Genomic DNA, 19,138 nt, shown 5'->3' on the forward strand with positions numbered 1-19,138 from the left:
CTGAGTCGTTCATCATGAATCCTCAATATTAGCTCCCCTTGCTCCACATCTATGAGTGCTCTGGCTGTAGCTAGGAATGATCTTCCCAATATGATTGGGTGAGTGTGACTTTCTTCCATGTCCAGGATGACAAAGTCTGTTGGGAGGAAGTATTTCCCAACCTTTAACAACACATTTTCCACCACCCCTATTGCTTGTTTTAGAGTTTTGTCAGCCAGCCTGATGACTATATCTGTGGGCATTATCTCATTGATCTGCAGCCTCTTCACCAGGGATAAGGGCATTAAGTTGATGCTTGTTCCCAAATCGCAGAGTGCTCTATCAAACATTGTTTCTCCTATGGCACAGGGGACATGAAAACTCCCTGGATCTTTTCTTTTTGTAGGCAATTGCGGTTGAATGAGGACACTGTACTCCTTGTTCATCACTATAGTTTGGTCTCCCTTGAGTGGGCTTTTCCTGGGAAGCAGCTCCTTCATATACTTGATGTATGTAGGCATTTGTTAGATAGTCTTGACGAACGGTATGTTCACATGCAGAGATGCAAACAAGTCAAGAAATCTTGAGTATATTCTCTTCTCCACAGCACCATTGAGCAGTTGGGAAAAGGTGCATAGAGTCTCAGCAGCTCCTGTTTTGAGATTTCTGGTTCTTGGTAATCTTTTTCCCCCTCCTCTACTGAGGTATCTTCAGGTTGTTCTGACAGCTTGCTTGGCTTGTCCTCAATCTCCTTATCACTTATAGTGACCATCTTGCAATCTTCCCATCTTACTTTCTTTGTTTCACCTCTCAGATTCTTCTCTGTGTCGCTTGGGAATCCATCTGTGGGTTTGGGAATTTGCTCAGAGAGATACCCCACTTGAGATTCCAACCTCTTGATTGTGTCTTCCTGGTTCTTGAAATTCGCTCGCACTTCCTCCTTGAATGCCTTGTTGTCTTGAATTTCTTTGCCTATGCCTTCAAGTAGATTCTCAATCCTTGAGAGTCTATCATCAAATGATTGTAGATTGGGATTAGAGGTGGAAGGATGAGGTAAGTTATTTTGGTTTTGATATGGATGTGGAGAGGTGTTGTTATGGGGGTGTTGATATGGTCTAGATGTGAAGTGTTGGTGGGTTGCATTGTTGGGATTTGGCGTCTTTGATCAAGGCTTTGGTCTTGTTGATTTCCCCACCCAAAGTTTGGGTGATTCCTCCATCCAGGGTTGTAGGTCTTGGAGTATGGATCATGGTTTTGCCTAGGTGAATTCCCAATGTAGTTGACCTGCTCCTGACTTCCCTCTGCTTCTTTATTCACTCCTTCTTGGGTTGTTGATGAAGTGGAGATTGCTGCTACTTGGTTCCTCTCCATCTTCTTGGTGAGGTCAGCTAGCTGCTGGGTAATGAGCTTGTTCTGAGCCAGCAGAGCATCTACATTATTTAGCTCAATCACTCCTCTAGTGTTCCCTCTTTCGGAAGCATAGAAGTAGTCGTTCTCTGCTACAGTTTCAATGACATCTATGGCCTCCTCAATGGTCTTCTTCTTGTTCAAAGATCCTCCGGATGAATGGTCTACAGCCTTCTTTGATTCATATGATAGGCCTTCATAGAAAATGTGCAGCTATACCCATTCATTGAACATATCTGGTGGGCACCTCCTTGTTAGGTCTTTAAACCTCTCCCATGCTTCATATAGAGTCTCACCATCTTGTTACCTGAAAGTTTGGACTTCATCTCTCAGCCTATTAATTCGTTGAGGGGGGTAAAATCTTGCTAAGAATTTGTTCACCACATCTTCCCAGGTTGTCAAGCTCTCCTTCGGGAAAGACTCCAGCCACTTGGCTGCCTTATCCTTGAGTGAGAATGGAAATAAGAGTAGTCTATAGGCGTCCGGATGAACACCATTAGACTTCACTATGTCACATATTCTCAGGAAGGTGGTTAGATGTTGATTGGGGTCTTCTTGGACACTTCCTCCGAACGAACAGTTATTCTGAACAAGGGTGATGAGCTGTGGCTTCAGTTCAAAATTGTTGGCATGGATGGTTGGTTTTTGAATGCTACTTCCACAGTTTCCTGGGTTTGGATTGATGTAAGAGCCTAAAACTCTTATATCCTCCCCAGCATGATTTGCTCGACCTCTTCCGCCATGGTTGTGAGCTTCTTCTTCACGATGGTTTTCCATGTTTTCTTCCATGATTGGTTCAAAGTATTCCTCAAAGTATTCTTCCTCTTCCTCAACACCAACTACACATTTTTCTCTTGCCTCCCTTCTTAGTCTAAGGAAGGTTCTCTCAGGTTCAGAATCAAAGGAAGTTGAAGCCCCGCTTCTTCTCCCTGTCATACAACCAACAAGTACAAGCAAAGAGAATAGGTGCAGAAAGTATATCTGTCAGAATTACTGTTAGCGTGAGTGATGCAATATATCAAACAGTTAGTGGGTTAGTGAAATGAATGGTAAATAACAAAGAAAAAGTAGGGGGAAGGGAAGTAATTAACTAAAACAGAAAGTAAATGACTCAAACAGAAAATTAAATCAAACAAAAATAAAATGCTCAATCTAGTTATCCTCCAATTTAATCATTGTTGATGCACAATCAATCCCCGGCAACGGCGCCATAAACTTGATGCACGGAAAACTTGCTCGCAACAAATTTCCTTCGGCAAGTGTACCGAATTTGTCGTCAAGTAAAAACTCACAATAGAGTGAGGTCGAATCCCACAGGGATTGATTAATCAAGCAACTTTAACTAGAGGAATGTTCTAGTTGAGCAAATCCAGAAGTTGAGTTGAGAATTGCAGAAAATTAAATGGCGGGAAAGTAAATAACAAAAAAGTAAATGCTGAAAGTAAAGAGCTGAATGTAAATGACGGAAAGTAAATTACAGAATTGTAAATGGGAATGGTGGAATTGCTCATAAGAGTAAATAATAGAAATTAAAGAGAATGGATAAGATCAGAAATGGGGAGTTCATTGGGCTTGAGAGATGTTGCATTCTCCGGATCAATTTCATTTTTATCTCTTCCTCAATCAATGCACTCATTGATCTCCTTGGCAATCTTAAGTGATCGAATTACAATTTCTTGTAATTCAATCTCTCAAATCTTGATCAATAGCCAATTCCTTGGTCAATTGCTCATGAGAAGAGATGAAGTATGGTCACTGATTATACCACATGCATTTTCCAAATTAAGTGTTGAGAGGATTATAGTCACATATCCATCCAAACCCAATTTGGTCCAGCATGAGAAAGCATTTCTAGCATGATCTCTTCATTCCTCTTTCAAGGTTCAGAAAAGATCCAAGTATGAATAGCTTCTTTTCCAAGATAACTACCCAATTGGATGAAGATCGAAAGCTTTCAAGTAAAATCAAGAGAAAAGATAGAAGAAGAATAATGAAAACTAGTATTGATCCATCAAATTACAACAGAGCTCCCTAACCCAATGAAAGGGGTTTAGTTGTTCATAGCTCTGGAAAATGAAAACAAAGATGGAGAATACATGGTGAAACTAGAAGTGCAGAGAAAGTAAATACAGAGAGTAATTTTATGCCCAGAGGCTCCCTATAATTTCCAGCTCCCAAAATAATTCAAAGCTACTCCTATATATAATACTCTTCTGTTCTTCTAGTTGATTCTTTAAGTCTTGGGTCTGGGCCTTTGGATCTTGAGTTTGAAGCAGTTTTCTTCTTCATTGGGCTTAGCTTTACTTGCAGAGAGAAAGTGTGAAGTGGGCAGAGACTTTTAGCTCAGGAAGTTAGTGCTGTTAACGTTCAGTGAAAATGTGGGTTCGAAAACGTTAGTGATAATCACCTTTTTCACTAACGTTCCTCACCAAAGTTAAGAGCCACGTTAACTTCAACGTTATTGGCACAAACGTTGCCACTAACGTTTCCACTATGTCCTTCGCACACGTTATTGGGACTCAACTTTCCCAATAACGTTGAGAATTCTCCCCCTTCCCTACGTTAGAGTCCATGTTAACTTAGTTAACGTGGCTCTTTTAACGTAGGCTTGCCAACCTTCGAGAACGTTAGTGACACTTACCATTGTCACTAACGTTCCAATGTGCCCCTAATTCTCACGTTAGAGTCCACGTTAACTAGGTTAACGTGGCTTCTAACGTGGCCATGCTAGCCATCTCCAACGTTAGTGACAAAGTTGAGTGTCACTAACATTGGTTTATCATTCCCTTATCCACGTGTGGGAGTTAACGTGGCTCATAGTGGCTTATGTTGGCTCATTCCAACGTTAGTGACAAAGTTGGGTGTCACTAACGTTGGCTATCACCTCCCTTCTTCACGTTAGCTTCCATGTTAACTAGGTTAACGTGGGAGTTAACGTGGCTTCTTGGGGCTAGTGTGGGTTCCTTCCAACGTTAGTGACAATGTTTGGTGTCACTAACGTTGTCGACCACCTTGTTTCTTCACGTTAACTTCCACGTTAACTAGGTTAACGTGGGAGTTAACGTGGCTTATTGTGACTTGGCCAACATTAGTGACAAAGTTGAATGTCACTAACGTTGGCTTCCCCTTTACTTCTTAATGTTAGAGGCCACGTTAACTAAGTTAACGTGGCAACTAACGTGGCCACTTATGAGCTTGGTCCAACGTTAGTGATAATGTTAAGTGTCACTAACGTTGGCTCCATTTCCTTTCTTCCACGTTAGAGTTCACGTTAACTTAGTTAACGTGACTCTTAACGTGGGCAATGATGGCTTCGAGAGCGTTATTGGCAATTACTTTTCTCATTAACTTTGCAAGTTACTCCCATTCCACGTTAGTGTTAACGTTAGTGCAACTAACGTAGTCACTAATGTGGTTCTTCTTTGCTTCCTTTGTCCTGAAATCAAGCAATAAAGTGCATCAAAGTTCTAGTCTAAGTCATGGGAAATGCAACATTCAATTTGTCATTAAATTCATGCAAAATCCTCATGAAATCTTGTAAAGTGCACAATGTATGCTTGAATCAAGATATAAGTGAATATCTACCCAAAACTAGCTTATTTCCTAAGGAAATGCATGAAACTACCCTAAAAACAGTAAAGAAAAGGTCAGTGAAACTGGCCAAAATGTCCTGGCATCATCAACATTCAAAAAATCTAAAACCTTCTTTAGAAGCATCAATTAATTATTCAAAATCCTAAACCCATATTTTTCTTTATATACGTCTTAAAAGTTTTCCTAGACTGTATGAGTGACTAATTTGTTCCAAGCATAGGTTCATTAAGTCTATGCTGAACCAGCTTAATCTTTCATACTTTACTAAATCTCAAACACAAATCAATCACGGCCTTAGGCCCAAGCAATTCAATCAACACCCAATTCACTACAACCCAGCCAATCAGATACAAACACAAGTAAAGAGATTCAAACACAATCAAGAGCAATTACATCAAGTATAGCAATTAGCAGTTAAACAGAATTATTCACATAGGCAAACCGATTACAATATACACACCCAAACAATGTCACATAGATGCATATGATGAATGTCTTGTCCTGGTACAGGCCATGAGCTCATGTGTCAGTTGACTGCCCGCAATCCCGACATTTATCCGGTCACGAGTAGTCCCGATTTTCCCGGATACGATTTTTCGTTCCTAAATAAATGCGCATATAATAATAGCCGCTCATTTGAGACAGCCTCTGCTTACTGCAGAAAAATATATATATACTCTTCTCTGCTCTGGAGAAGCGAAAAATGGTTGTAGGTAACTTAGTTTCCCTACAGAAGCTCTGGGTTGCATTAAGCAACTAATATATATAAATATAACTCTGGGTTGCATCAAGCAACTAATATATATATATATATATATATATATATATATATACAAATATCTCTTTACTCTACTCTGGTTTCTCTTTTCTCTGCATCTCTTTACTCTACTCTAGTTGCTCTGTTCTCTGATTACTCTTTCATCTGTATCTATATTACTCTTTTTCTCTTTATCTTTTTACTCTTTTGTAATTGTAAATATGCAAGCGGGACAAAACCCACGTCCTTGCTAACAACTTTATAAACCAAATATATTTTCTCAAAAGAATCAATAAAGTTATTATCGTTAAACAAGTCTCAAGTATTCATTTTGATTAAGTCCTTTTACTTTTATAAAAATTTGGACATAATCTCCTTTAAAAATATGACTTAGCCACCCTTACGGGTCCCAACCAAACAATTTACCAAACTCTTTTCAACCTCTCCAATATCAAATCAATTCAGAATCAAACAAATTCCAACATTGAATCAGCCCTATGACGCTAAGGTTTATCTTTAATTTTATGAACACATAACTCTTACTCAGACATTCTCAGCACTCTATCTTCTTTTCTGTTTTTAGTATAGCAAATAAACTCGGAATTGCGCAAACTTTATGTTTAGGCGTTCATCTTGAAATAAGCTTTCTAACAAACCAAAGATCATAATTTTCTGGTTTCTTTATCCTTAGGAATAGAGGAAAAACCGTGACTGCTCTGCAGTGCGTAAAACAAGAAAAACAGCAGCAGCTTGTGATATTCAAAATTCAATATAAAATCTAAGTTAAATCCAATGACTTTAAAAATTAATATAGTTCAACTTTACTCATCCAAGTTTCTTTTCCAATTGGTTTCAGGTCAATATCATTTTTAATGAAGTTATATAACCTAGAAGTTGATTAATTTTCTGAAGAATTCTGTTTTAAAACTTAATGAACTTATCTTCTTCCAAGTCCCATAACTTACTCATTAAAACATGGATAGCCCTGAAATTTGAGTCACATATGCTAAACAAACTTAATTTTCACTTCCAATTGGTTGCACCTCGATATCCAACCAGGTTCAAAAGTTATAAACTTCCAAATTTACTGATTTAAGAAAACAGAATCTGGCCTTTACTGCATAATGCATCGTATTTCAAAAATTCGTATCTTTTACACCGCAACTTCAACCATTCTGAAATTTTACGACATTAAAATAATAGTACTAAAGTTTCATTTCAAATTAGTTTCACTTCAAAATTCAATTCGGAACATTCACAGCTAAGCTAACAAGTTACTGCTGTTCCAAAAATTCTGCAGTAAAAATCAGATCCCACAACCATTACTCAAAAATTCACCATAAATCTTATATTTAATGAAAAGATCTCAAACTCTCCAATTCAGTCCCAATTATTCCCAAGTTTAATCAGGACTTGGTTTAACGCAATTCCGATCATCACTATTAGTTACAGTCTTTCAAAGTTACTGTTTTCACTTAAAGGTAATGCAGAAAATCAAATTTTACGGCTTAACTTTGAAAAATCATAACTAAATCTTCAGTTAATACGAAACCTTCAAATTTAAATCCTAATAACTACACTTGTTAAAGTTTACTCAGATTTTAATCTCATACCATTTCGATCGCTAGCAAATTACTAAGCCGTCTTCAAAGTAACCATTCTATTTTGAAAACCAGATTCTTAATAATAGTTTAGTCTTGTAGGCCCTAATTCTTCAACAATTCTCAATCCAATATCAAATATATCAAATGATTATCTTAGTCTCAAACATTTATACATAATCAGTCAAAACCACAATTATTTACTAATCTCAAGTCACTTTCACCACCATAGCAATATACCAAACAACCATTTCAACAACCAATAATCAATAATTCAATCATCTACCACACATAATTACAATCAATTCAATCACAGCACCAAGCACAATCGCAATCACAATCCAACATTCATATAATCAATTAATTACTCACAACTATTAATACTATTTGCAGTTATTCAGTAAACCTTGTTGGCATTCCTAAATTAAAATCATTTTAAACCCCCTACCTCGATGTCACAATCGCATACTTTAACGTAACAACTCTCTTCTCTTTTAGTTTCAGGGCAGCAGTGGTAACTCTCACGCAATCGGAACAGCAACAACATTAGCCTTCGCAGCACTGACCATGGTTACAGTAAAATAGAGGATTCAAATTGGATAAGAATCAGAAGCAATTTCAGCTCTAGGGATTCAAGACAAAGCAAGAACTAAGATAGAATTAAAACCAGAACATGGCAACCACAGCAGTGACAAAACAAAACGTATAAATGGATCAACCCTAAGGAGAAGATAAGACCAGTACCTAGATAAGAAAATCAGAATCAATAATGGCTTCAATCGTCCCATGGCAGCACCAGCTTCAACACTCGACCTAATTGTAGCAGGAAATAGGAGCCAAAAAGGGGCTGAGCAACAAAGATATAGGCAACCATGATTAAAACAAGCACATGAAAGAGAAACACAGTATAATCAGAGTAAGGGTGAGAGTGTTACGGTTTCAAAAATGGGGAAATTGGAATCAGAACAAGGAGAATGATCCTAGCTTAATTGAGAGTGGGTGGCGGCAGCTTGCTTTCTCTGATGACAAGCTCCATCCACGGCAGCTCCAAAAAATCAAAAGGACAGGGATTAGAAGCAGGAATTGCCGTTCTTGTAGCAGCTCCAAATCAACAGCAACCGTATTACCCTCCCCGTCAGTCTCTCTTCTCCGTTATTCTTCCTCTTCTCCTCTGCCCTAATCGACGTTGACAGTGGTGAGGAGAGCTTCAACAGCGGCGGCTAGGAGTGTGACAGCCTCCCTCCCTCTTCTATTCGATAGCAACAGCAGCGACGGTGGCAGTGACACCCACCGGCGCTGCTCCCCCCTTCCCCTCTTCCCTCTGCATCTCGTGCTCTCTTACTCCCTCTTCCCCGTTGCTCCCCCCTTCCACTCTTCCCTCTGCATCTCGTGCTCTCTTACTCCCTCTTCCCCTGTTTCTCGGTCTCTCATCTCCCCTTTTTCTCCCTCTCTGCGTTATACTATTGAAAATGTGTGGTGAATTGTTGAGTGTAAATGAATGGTAAGGAATGAAAGAATGTGGATCACTTGAGGAAAGGGTTAGTGGTAGTGTGCGTGTGCGTTTGTGTTTGGTTAGGAATTATACGTATTAGATAATAACGGTACGTATAAAATAAGAAACATAAGACTAGGAAAAATATATTCAAGTAACATAAATTTTATAAAATATTTGAGATAGAATAACAATTTAAGATTTAAATATAATACTATAAAAATTACTTTTAAAACGCATAAGATTTTATCTATCAATCTATTAACGAGCTCAAATAATTATTTCTAATTTAAATTACAAAATAAGCATACTAATCACATTTTATAAAATACGGTTAAACTCAAAATATCAATTACTTATATTAAATTATATAATCTTTTATTATTTTTCTATCATAATTTTAATTTCAATTTATATAAAATAACTAGTTATAATCAAAATTGTACATAAATACTAACTGACTTAAAATTAAAGTATTTATCAAAATTAATTTAATCATTCCTAATAAATTAATCTCTAAGAACCCAATTTAATAAAATAAGTCATAACTTTTTCATTATATAAGTTACTTAATTTAAATTGTACGATTCTTTTTTATTTTTCAATTACTAACATTATACAAAATATTTAATTATAATAAATTACTTAAGAATCTTATTTGATTTAAAACGAAATTATCTCCGAATCTATTTAATTATTTCTAATAAAATAATTTCTAAAATTATAAAGTTTAAACTTAATAAGATAAAATCTCAATTTATTTATATTTAGATTTCCAAAAACGCGGGATGTTACATCCAGAGCAAAAACAATAGCCAGAAGCTCTTTTTCAGTGGTAGTGTAATTAGACTGAGCAGTGTCTAAGGTCTTAGAAGTATAAGCAATTACAAAAGGATCCTTACCTTCGCGCTGAGCCAGCGCCGCTCCTACTACGTGGTTGGAGGCATCACACATAATCCCAAAAGGCTAGCTCCAGGCTGGTCCTCTCACAATCGGAGCTTGAGTCAAGGCGATCTTCAGCTTATCAAACGCTTCCATGCAATCCTCACTCAGCTCGAACTCAACATCCTTCTGCAGTAGTTTGGATAAAGGCAATGCTACCTTACTGAAGTCCTTGATAAATCTCCGGTAGAAACCTGAATGACCAAGGAACGAACGGACTTTCCTCACGGAGGAGTGACAGCCAGAATCGTCGTCGGTCTAGATTTTCTCTTAGAGAAAAGAATTACTTCGTTGTAAGTATAGCTCCAAACCAATATACAACTCTCGCATCAAATTTAAATTGGTTTTGTCACAAGTACAAACCCCAATAAAGAATTAACCGAAGTATTTAGACTCCGGGTCGTCTCACAAGGAATTGCAATGAAATGGTCAATTATTGGCTATGAAGATGGAATGGAGGTTTGATTTATAAAGGTGCAAGAAAATAAATGGGCAAGAATTTAAATGGCAAGTAAGTAAAGAAAGCAATTAATAAAGAGAGACATTCATGGCAAGGATTAAGACATAGGCTTTCTATCCAAGTCACTAATAACAATAATTAACAAGAATTTATCCTATTTCGTTATCTCCAACAACGGAAGAAGGTATAATGTTATCTTCCATGAGAGAAAGTCAAACAACACTAGTTAATCTTAATCCAAAAATCCTAATCAACTTACTAATGGAATTAGCAAGAGATTAGAGTCAATGGAAATAATATTAACTAACAACTCTAGATCACCAACATGAGTTGGGTATTCATGACTCAAGATTACCTAATTACTCTTTCCAAGCCAAGAATGCTCAAGATCTACTCTAACATCCTTCCAAGTATTTTGTCAAACACTTGGAAGACATAAATGGAAAGCATGGTAAATGTGCAAGGAATATAAATCTACCAACTACCAATTGTAAGGAAAGTAAAATTCACAACTCAATTCAACAATCAAAAGAACAGCAACTATTTAAATTTCATTAAAATGGATTCAAACTCAACATGAGTTCATGAATATAAAGGAGAGCATAAAAGGAAAATTAACACTACAAATCATGAGAATGAAAGAGTAGAAGCAAGAAATCATAAAGGAAATAAGATGAAATTAAGTAATTGAATCTAGATCTAAGAGAAATTAACCTAATCCTAACCTAATTCTAGAGAGAAGAGGGAGCTTCTCTCTCTAGAAAACTAACTAAAAGCTCATCATGACTAACTAAGTGCTCCCCTTGCTCAATTTTCAACTCTGCATCAAATACCCTCAGAAACAAGTTGGATTTGGGCCTGGGCAGCTCAGAAATCGCCCCCAACATTTTGCCTTTAAGTGAGTCACGTGCGAGCATCGACGCGTACGCGTGGGTCACGCGTATGCGTTGCTTGGAAATTTTCCTATCCACGCGTACGTATCATGTGCGCGTACGCGTCGCCATGAAACTTCACTTCCACGTGTGCGCATCTTCTGCGCATGCGCGTGGGTTGATGTATTCCAAATCCTTGTTTCCTCATGCATTCTCCACTTTGTATGCTTTTCTCTTCATTTCTTCCATCCAATACTTGCCTTATGAACCTAAAATCACTCAACGAACACATCAAGGCATCGAATGAAATTAAAGTGAATTAAAATCACCAATTTAAGAGCCTAAAAAGCATATTTTTACACTTAAGTCCAATTTAAGGGTGAATTACAAAACCATGCTATTTCATTGAATAAATGTGGGAAAAGGTGATAAAATCCCCCAAAATAAGTACAAGATAAACCACAAAATTGGGGGTTTATCAAACCTCCTTACACTTAAACTAATTGCTAAAATCAAGAAAGAAGCAAAGGGGTATCAACATTTATTCAATGCAAACTAACTATATACAATCTATCTATATGCAATCTATCTACATGAATACAATTGCTTGGTCAAAATAAATCAATCTCCAAGAATACATGTACAAGTACAAGAGCTAAAGAAATAGTAATCAAAGCAAACCCAAAATTGAATTGAATCATTGAAAGACTTTACAAACTTGCAAGAAAAGATGATCATGGGTGGAAACATGTAATTGAGCAATCGAACCCTCACTAGATGTGTATCCGCTCTAGTCACTCAAGTGTATGGGGTTGATTCACTTAATTCTCCCCTAATCATGCTTTCCAAGATTTGTTTTTCATCTAACAATCAACAATTATTTCATGCATGCATACAAATATCATGAGGACTTTCCCATAGGTTGTAATGGGGTTAGGGTCAAGGTAAGGCTGCATATGGTCAAGTGGACTAGAATTTGAATCTTTGATGAGCTTAAACTTCCCACCTAACCTATGTAACAACCTATACAGTGTAAAAGCTAACCTAACTACCCATTCTTCACTTTTCCACATACTCATGCATTCTCTTTGATCACCACACATATGCTTTGACTCTTATTGAACTTTGGACTTTGGGACATTTTGTCCCCTTTTTATTGCAATTCTTTTTCTTTCTTTATATATATATACACTTTTTTTTCAAACTAAAATATATACAAAAGTATCAATGCATATGGTTTACACATGATTAATACATGAGTATGTACCCAATTCCCAAGATTTTTCAACAAAAACACAAACTCACTTTTATCTCTACCCAATGTACCCAACTTTTCCAAAATCAAGTAATAAACACTCTCACTAGCCTAAGTTAATCAAAGATCCAAACAAGGGACATTTATCATTTTTCACTTAGGCTTGTAATGTGCTACAATTAAGAACAAATGGGTTAAGTATAGGCTCAAAATTGGCTAACAATGGAAGATAAAAGGTAGGCTATTTGGATAAGTGAGCTATTTGAACAATGGTCTCAATCATATAAATACATGTATACACAAAATAATGGACATAAAGAATCAAACAAATCAAAGATTACAATCATAGAAAAGAGAAGAATGCACACAAGAATGAAAATAAGTGGTTATATGATGTAACCACACAATTAGGCTCAAACCTCACATGCTTGTGTTCTTAGCTCAAAACTCATGTTCCACAATATGTATAATTCAAGCAAGTTCTAAAATTTTTTTTTTCAATCAATTGGGGTGCCCTATAGATAAAATCCTTGGAAGTTTTCATTATTTGACTAAGTTTATTATATACATATGCAAAATAAGGAAATATAACAAAAATCCTACAAGACCTAAAAATGAAATGTAAAAGTGTTGGGATTAGAAGCTTGTCACCCAAAAATGCTGATCGGTCGGATGACCTCCCCACACTTAAAAGTTTGCACCGTCCTCGGTGCACTCAAAGATGAGCAAGGGGGTACGGTGACCTTCCTAGTTGCTACCTTCAGCTGGTAGGTCAACCGATACTGCGTGTTCTTCTCCAGCTTCCGTTTTGCTTATGGTGCATCATTCATGAAAAATAGAAAATAATACCGTAAGAAGAGAAAACATAAAAGTAAGGAAGCGTAAATTGTTGGAATGAGGTGAATCACTAGAATTGAGTGAGTGGATTAGTGTGACATTGATGAAAGATAGGCGTGTGAGTTCTAAATTAGGCGCCCTTTAGAACACACACACACTCTCATAGAGAGCTATGTCACAATTACACAAGGGAAGTATATACTTCACTCATTTTAGTGTGCTTGAGATGCTTTAAACTTGTGGGCTAAGACAACCAAACAAGCAATAAAGAAACATGAAAGCATTCAAGCAAAAATCAAGCAATTGTGAAATTGGATAATGAATGGACATTGATTGATATGCAAGGTAACTTTAATGAACAAGATGGAATGTGAAACTTACACATCAAACAATGACACATATTGAAGTTTATTTGCAACAGCTAAGTGACATAGAGGTGGAGCACATGGACGCTATGGAACTTAGGAAAAGAATATACAAGTGACAATCAATCACATAGCAAGCATGGTCCACAAAGCTTAGAAAGCTCAAAAATATGTCACTAGGTAAGCTTTCGATCCGATTTCACAATTCCAAAATCTCAATGCATGAAATAGGTGATGCTCAATCAGAACAAGCATCCTTAAAAAAATGCATTGATAATATACAATTGCCTAACAATGGATGATGAATGCATGGTGGCCAAAATATGCAATTCAAAGAGTTAAGATGCATGAAGGCAATGTAACATGTACTTGGTATTCAAAAGCATTAAGCATGAAAAGTTCCAAACCAAGTAACCAAATATAACCTCAACAAAGAAATCCAACAGGGAATATAAACAAAATTGATGTTAAGATAACATCCCATTAGTAATCAGCAGCAGTAAACAGTAAACAAGATTAGTAATCCAACACTTATAAAAGAAAACAAGAGTTAAACAAAAATTAAACTAACTAACTAACTAAAAGAAATGGTGTTATATGGTGTTTGGTAGTGTTGGATGATGTTTGAAGGGTGGAAAGAAAGGAAGAGAAGAGAGAAGAAGGAAAGAAATGGAAATAAGAGAAGAAAAGAAGATGGTTGATGCAGGGCAACCCACGCGTACGCGTGCATGATGCATGCGCGTGGAGTGGTGAAATGGGCGCGACGCGTACGCGTGAGGCACGCGTGCACATCAATGGGTTATTTTGAGAGAGACGCGTACGCGTGAGTTGGCTTGCGCGTTTCGCATAGTGTGCGCGCGCTGTTCGCGCAACTCTCGGGAAAATGGCTGGGAAGTGAAATTATGCAATCCACGCGTATGCGTGCATGACGCGTGCGCGTGGATGGTCAAGAATACTTGGGTCACGCGTACGTGCGAGGTATGCATACGCGTGAATGGTGCTCTGTTTTTCAAAATTTTTCTATGTTTTTGCACCAAACCAAGCATTCCAAACCTCCAAACAGCTACCAAAATATCATAAAAACCTTATTTAACCTACTAGACTCCCAAATAAACTCAACTAATCAAACAAAATATGAAGTTAAACCTAAATTACCAATATACACAAAGAGGAAAAAGGGAAAGATTGTACCATGGTGGGGTGTCTCCCACCTAGCACTTTTGTTTATTGTCCTTAAGTTGGACTTATGGGGAGCTCTCATCAAGGTAGCTTGTGCTTGTATTCATCCTTGAACATCTACCAATGCTTGGACTTCTATTGTGTTTCATCATTCAAAGTTAATAACTCCAAGCTTTAATGGAGTTCTCCACAAACCATGGGCTCCCAAAGTCGATCCTCCTTTTGTAAGCCAGGATCCTATACTTTGTTCTCACACCTGTCTTCAAGTTGATCACATTGGTTTCGTCCGGGTGGTAGAAAAGCCGAATTCTCATGAAGGCACCAAATGATCCTCCTAGACCCATTCAATTGAGCACTACACTAATCCATGCTCTTCAATTTTGAGCTTCCAACCATAATGAGCCTAGACTTACAACGCCAACCATTAAACATTCTCCTCTTATGCTTGATTCCACAAAGCGCCCTAAGTTGGCCATCCATTTCAAGAATACCATATTCAAGTGGGATAATAAAGCTAAGAGTTAGAATTTTTACCCACTCAAATGAAGGATTAGATGGAAACCTAGGTGGAGAGGTTCCCAATGGTCTTGACAAGGCATGTTCCACTCCCGTCCATCCTCTTCTAGAGGCGTCCACCACTTGACAAGGTGCTTCAAGCTTTATCTCTTGCCAAGCTTCCTCAAGTTCACATTCTTCTTTACCAAATTCTTCTATCTCTTTCCCATCACTCAAATCATAAATGGGAGGTCTAGTGAAATCTACCTCCTCATCAATTCCAAGCATAGTAGGAAAGGACTCATCAAGCTCAAAAGGATCATATGTTGATGCGGAATCATCATAGATAGGAGGGCTTGTTGCTTGTACCACTTCTTTCACTTCTCCAATCACATTGTGCCTTAGAGGTTGTGCACTCTCCTCCTTAATATCAACTTCAAATTCCATGGAAGAAGGCTCTTCAATTTGTGATTCCTCTATGTACTCAACATATCCTAAGGTTCCAACCACTACTTCCTTTGGTTCAATCATCTCTACCTTCTCCTCTTGTTGCACTTCTCGCTTTAACTCTTCTTCTCCACCTTGAAGCTTCAAGTCCATTCCCTCACTAAGCTCCTTGGGTGCTTCTCCATACTCAATAATGGAAGTGCCTTGATCGCATAGGCTTAGGCGGGATGAGACCATGTTGCTAACAGCTTCTACCATGATAGCAATCTTGGCTTCTATCTCCTTGAACGCTTCTTCATGATTCGTACACCTAGCTAGAAGTTCTTGTTGCTCTCGCATTAGGTCTTCCGATGAAGGTGGTGGCGGAATAGAGGGTTCATTGTTAGAGGGGGAGGTATTATAGTTGGAAGGTGGTTCATATTGGTGAAAGTCTTGAGGTGGTGCGTATAGAATTTGTGGTTCTTGGGAATATTGTTGTTGTAATGGTGGTGGCTCTAGATATGGTTCGTATGGTTGTTGGTATAGTGGGTATGGGTTGGGGTCATGTGGAGGTGAATAGGTGGTTTGAGGCTTGTGAGTATAGTTGTTGAGGGCTGTGTTGAGGGAAGGGGTCATATGTATGTGATGGTTGTGGGTGACAATCATAATAAGGGTCATCACATACATTAGATTGGTATGCATTAGGGATTGGATTATACCCATAAGAATCTGAAGAGTAGTCATGTTGGGGTGGCGCTTGAACGGCTCGGATGGAATAAAATTCCTTTTGGTCCTTGCGCATCTCCGTGAGGAGAGTAGTCATATCCCCAAGCACTCTTGTCAAACTTGATCCGGAAGGAGGTTGTTGTCAAGAAGGTTGTTCATAAGCTTGGGGTTCCTCCATCCTTTGATTTCCAAATCCTTGATGCACATCCTCATTAAAGCTTCCATTTCCTACAACGTAGTTTGAACCAAACTCATAGCCAAAGTGATGAGAATTCATGGTGATAAGAGAAAGCAAAAATAAATTCTAACAAGAAACAAAGAAAATCAAATCCTAAAACTAGCAAAAACAAGCAAAGAAGGAAAAGGTAAACATATTCACAATATTCACAAGAGCCAATAGTATAACACCATTGCAATTCCCCGGCAACGGCGCCATAAATTTGACAGACAGAATCGTCGTCGGTCTAGATTTTCTCTTATAGAAAAGAATTACTTCGTTGTCAGTATAGCTCTAAACCAACAAACAACTCTCGCATCAAATTTAAATTGGTTTTGTCACAAGTACAAACCCCAATAAGAATTAACCGAAGTATTTAGACTCCGGGTCATCTTACAAGAAATTGCAATGAAGTGGTCAATTATTGGCTAAGAAGATACAAGGGGGGTTTGATTTATAAAGGTGCAAGGAAATAAATGGGCAAGAATTTAAATGGCAAGAAGAGTAAATCAAGCAAGTAAGTAAAGAAAGCAATTAATAAAGAGAGACATTCATGGCAAGGATTAAGATCATAGGCTTTCTATTCTAGTCACTAATAACAATAATTAACAAGAATTTATCCTATTTAGTTATCTCCAACAACAGAAGAAGGTATAATGTTATCTTCCATGAGAGAAAGTCAAACAAGACTAGTTAATCTCAATCCAAAAATCCTAATCAACTTCCTAATGGAATTAGCAAGAGATTAGAGTAAATGGAAATAATATTAACTAACAACTCTAGATCACTAACATGAGTTGGGTATTCATGACTCAAGATTACCTAATTACTCTTTCCAAGCCAAGAATGCTCAAGATCTACTCTAACATCCTTCCAAGCATTTTGTCAAACACTTGGAAGGCATAAATGCAAAGCATGGTAAATGTGCAAGGAATATAAATCTACCAACTACCAATTGTAAGGAAAGTAAAATTCACAACCCAATTCAACAATCAAAAGAACATCAACTATTAAATTTCATTAAAATGGACTCAAACTCAACATGAGTGCATGAATATAAAGGAGAGCATAAAAGGAAAATTAACACTACAAATCATGAGAATGAAAGTGTAGAAGTAAGAAATCATAAAGGAAACAAGATGAAATTAAGTAATTGAATCTAGATCTAAGAGAAATTAACCTAATCCTAACCTAATTCTAGAGAGAAGAGGGAGCTTTTCTCTCTAGAAAACTAACTAAAGGCTCATCATGACTAACTAAATGCTCCCCCTTGCTCAATCTTCAATTCTACATCAAATACCCTCAGAAACAAGTTGGATTTGGGCCTGGACAGCTCAAAAATTGCCCCCAACGTTTTGCCTTTAAGTGAGTCACGTGCGAGCATCGACGCGTACGCATGGGTCACGCGTGTGCGTCGCTTGGCAATTTTCCTATCCACGTGTATGCGTCATGTGCGCATACGCGTCGCCATGCAACTTAACTTCCACGTGTGCGCGTCTTCTGCACGTGTGCGTGGCTTGATGTATTCCAAATCCTTGTTTCCTCATGCATTCTCCACTTTGTATGCTTTTCTCTTCATTTTTTCCTGATGGCGACCCAAGGGTGTATTGGTAAAGATTTTCCTCAATAAAACTGCGTTGCAAGTATAGCTCTACCAACAACAATCCTCGGGCATCAAATTTAGAAGAGGTATTTGGTTGTCACAAGTTCAACCCCAATAGAAATAACCGAAGTATTCAAACCTCGGGTCATCTCACAAGGAATGGGCAAACATGTGCTTCAACATTGGTTAGAAATCCGGAGTTGTGAGTTATGAGCATAAAAATAAATGGGAATCTTAACAAGCAAGTAATCTTAGATTGCAAAAAACTAATTCAATCAACTAAGCAAGATATGAGTGATTTCAAACTAACAAAGTAACATTCAATATGATTTTATTCTAAGCTAAACAAGTAACTATAACTAAGGCAAGTGATTGGGAATTTTGGTTTTCAAGTATGAATAATAAAAGCAACTCTTGGCTAGGCATGGGAATTGGGGTCACCATCCTTGTCTAATAACCATATCATGACAATTATGAGGAACCAAACTCATTAAGTCTACTTCTATACTTGAAGTACGTCAAATGGTTTGGTCAACATCAATCCATAAGTTCTAACCTCACTACTAATTGACTTAGTAGAAGGTTAGCGTCAATGGTTATCAAATTGACCACTGAGGGCTCCCAAATCATCAAATCCATTAGACCCAATGACTCAAGTTTACCCAATTTCCTTGGCCTAGGCCAAGAATAAAGAAAACTACTCCATAATCAAAGTAAACATTTCATCAAACACATGGTAAGCATTAACAAAAGACATGTTCAAAATAGCAATTAAATTAAAATCAGCAAGTATCCACTAACAATTGTCAACATACAATCATCCAAACAACACAATTAAACATAGAAATCATCAATATAACATCAACAAGCTAAGATTCACAACATTCATGAAATGGGTATAAAATGAAAATTGACAAGAATTCATAAAACT

General features: G+C 37.4%; 1 long non-coding RNA gene and 1 other non-coding gene across 2 annotated transcripts in view; one reads left to right on the forward strand and one right to left on the reverse strand.

Moving 5' to 3' along the window:
- LOC140179536 (uncharacterized) overlaps positions 1 to 8,686 on the reverse strand; it is a 53,016-nt gene extending 44,330 nt beyond the window's left edge. The window contains exon 1 of the long non-coding RNA XR_011873039.1: positions 8,274 to 8,686. This is a non-coding gene — a long non-coding RNA (uncharacterized lncRNA). The remainder of the gene's footprint in view (positions 1 to 8,273) is intronic.
- LOC112753335 (small nucleolar RNA R71) lies at positions 1,616 to 1,722 on the forward strand. The gene has a single exon (XR_003177726.1). It is a non-coding gene; the product is annotated as a small nucleolar RNA R71 (small nucleolar RNA).
- Positions 8,687 to 19,138: the final 10,452 nt, after the last annotated feature.

The sequence above is a fragment of the Arachis hypogaea genome, chromosome 15, assembly GCF_003086295.3.
Source record: "Arachis hypogaea cultivar Tifrunner chromosome 15, arahy.Tifrunner.gnm2.J5K5, whole genome shotgun sequence".
In the NCBI taxonomy this organism is placed as follows: Eukaryota; Viridiplantae; Streptophyta; class Magnoliopsida; order Fabales; family Fabaceae; genus Arachis; species Arachis hypogaea.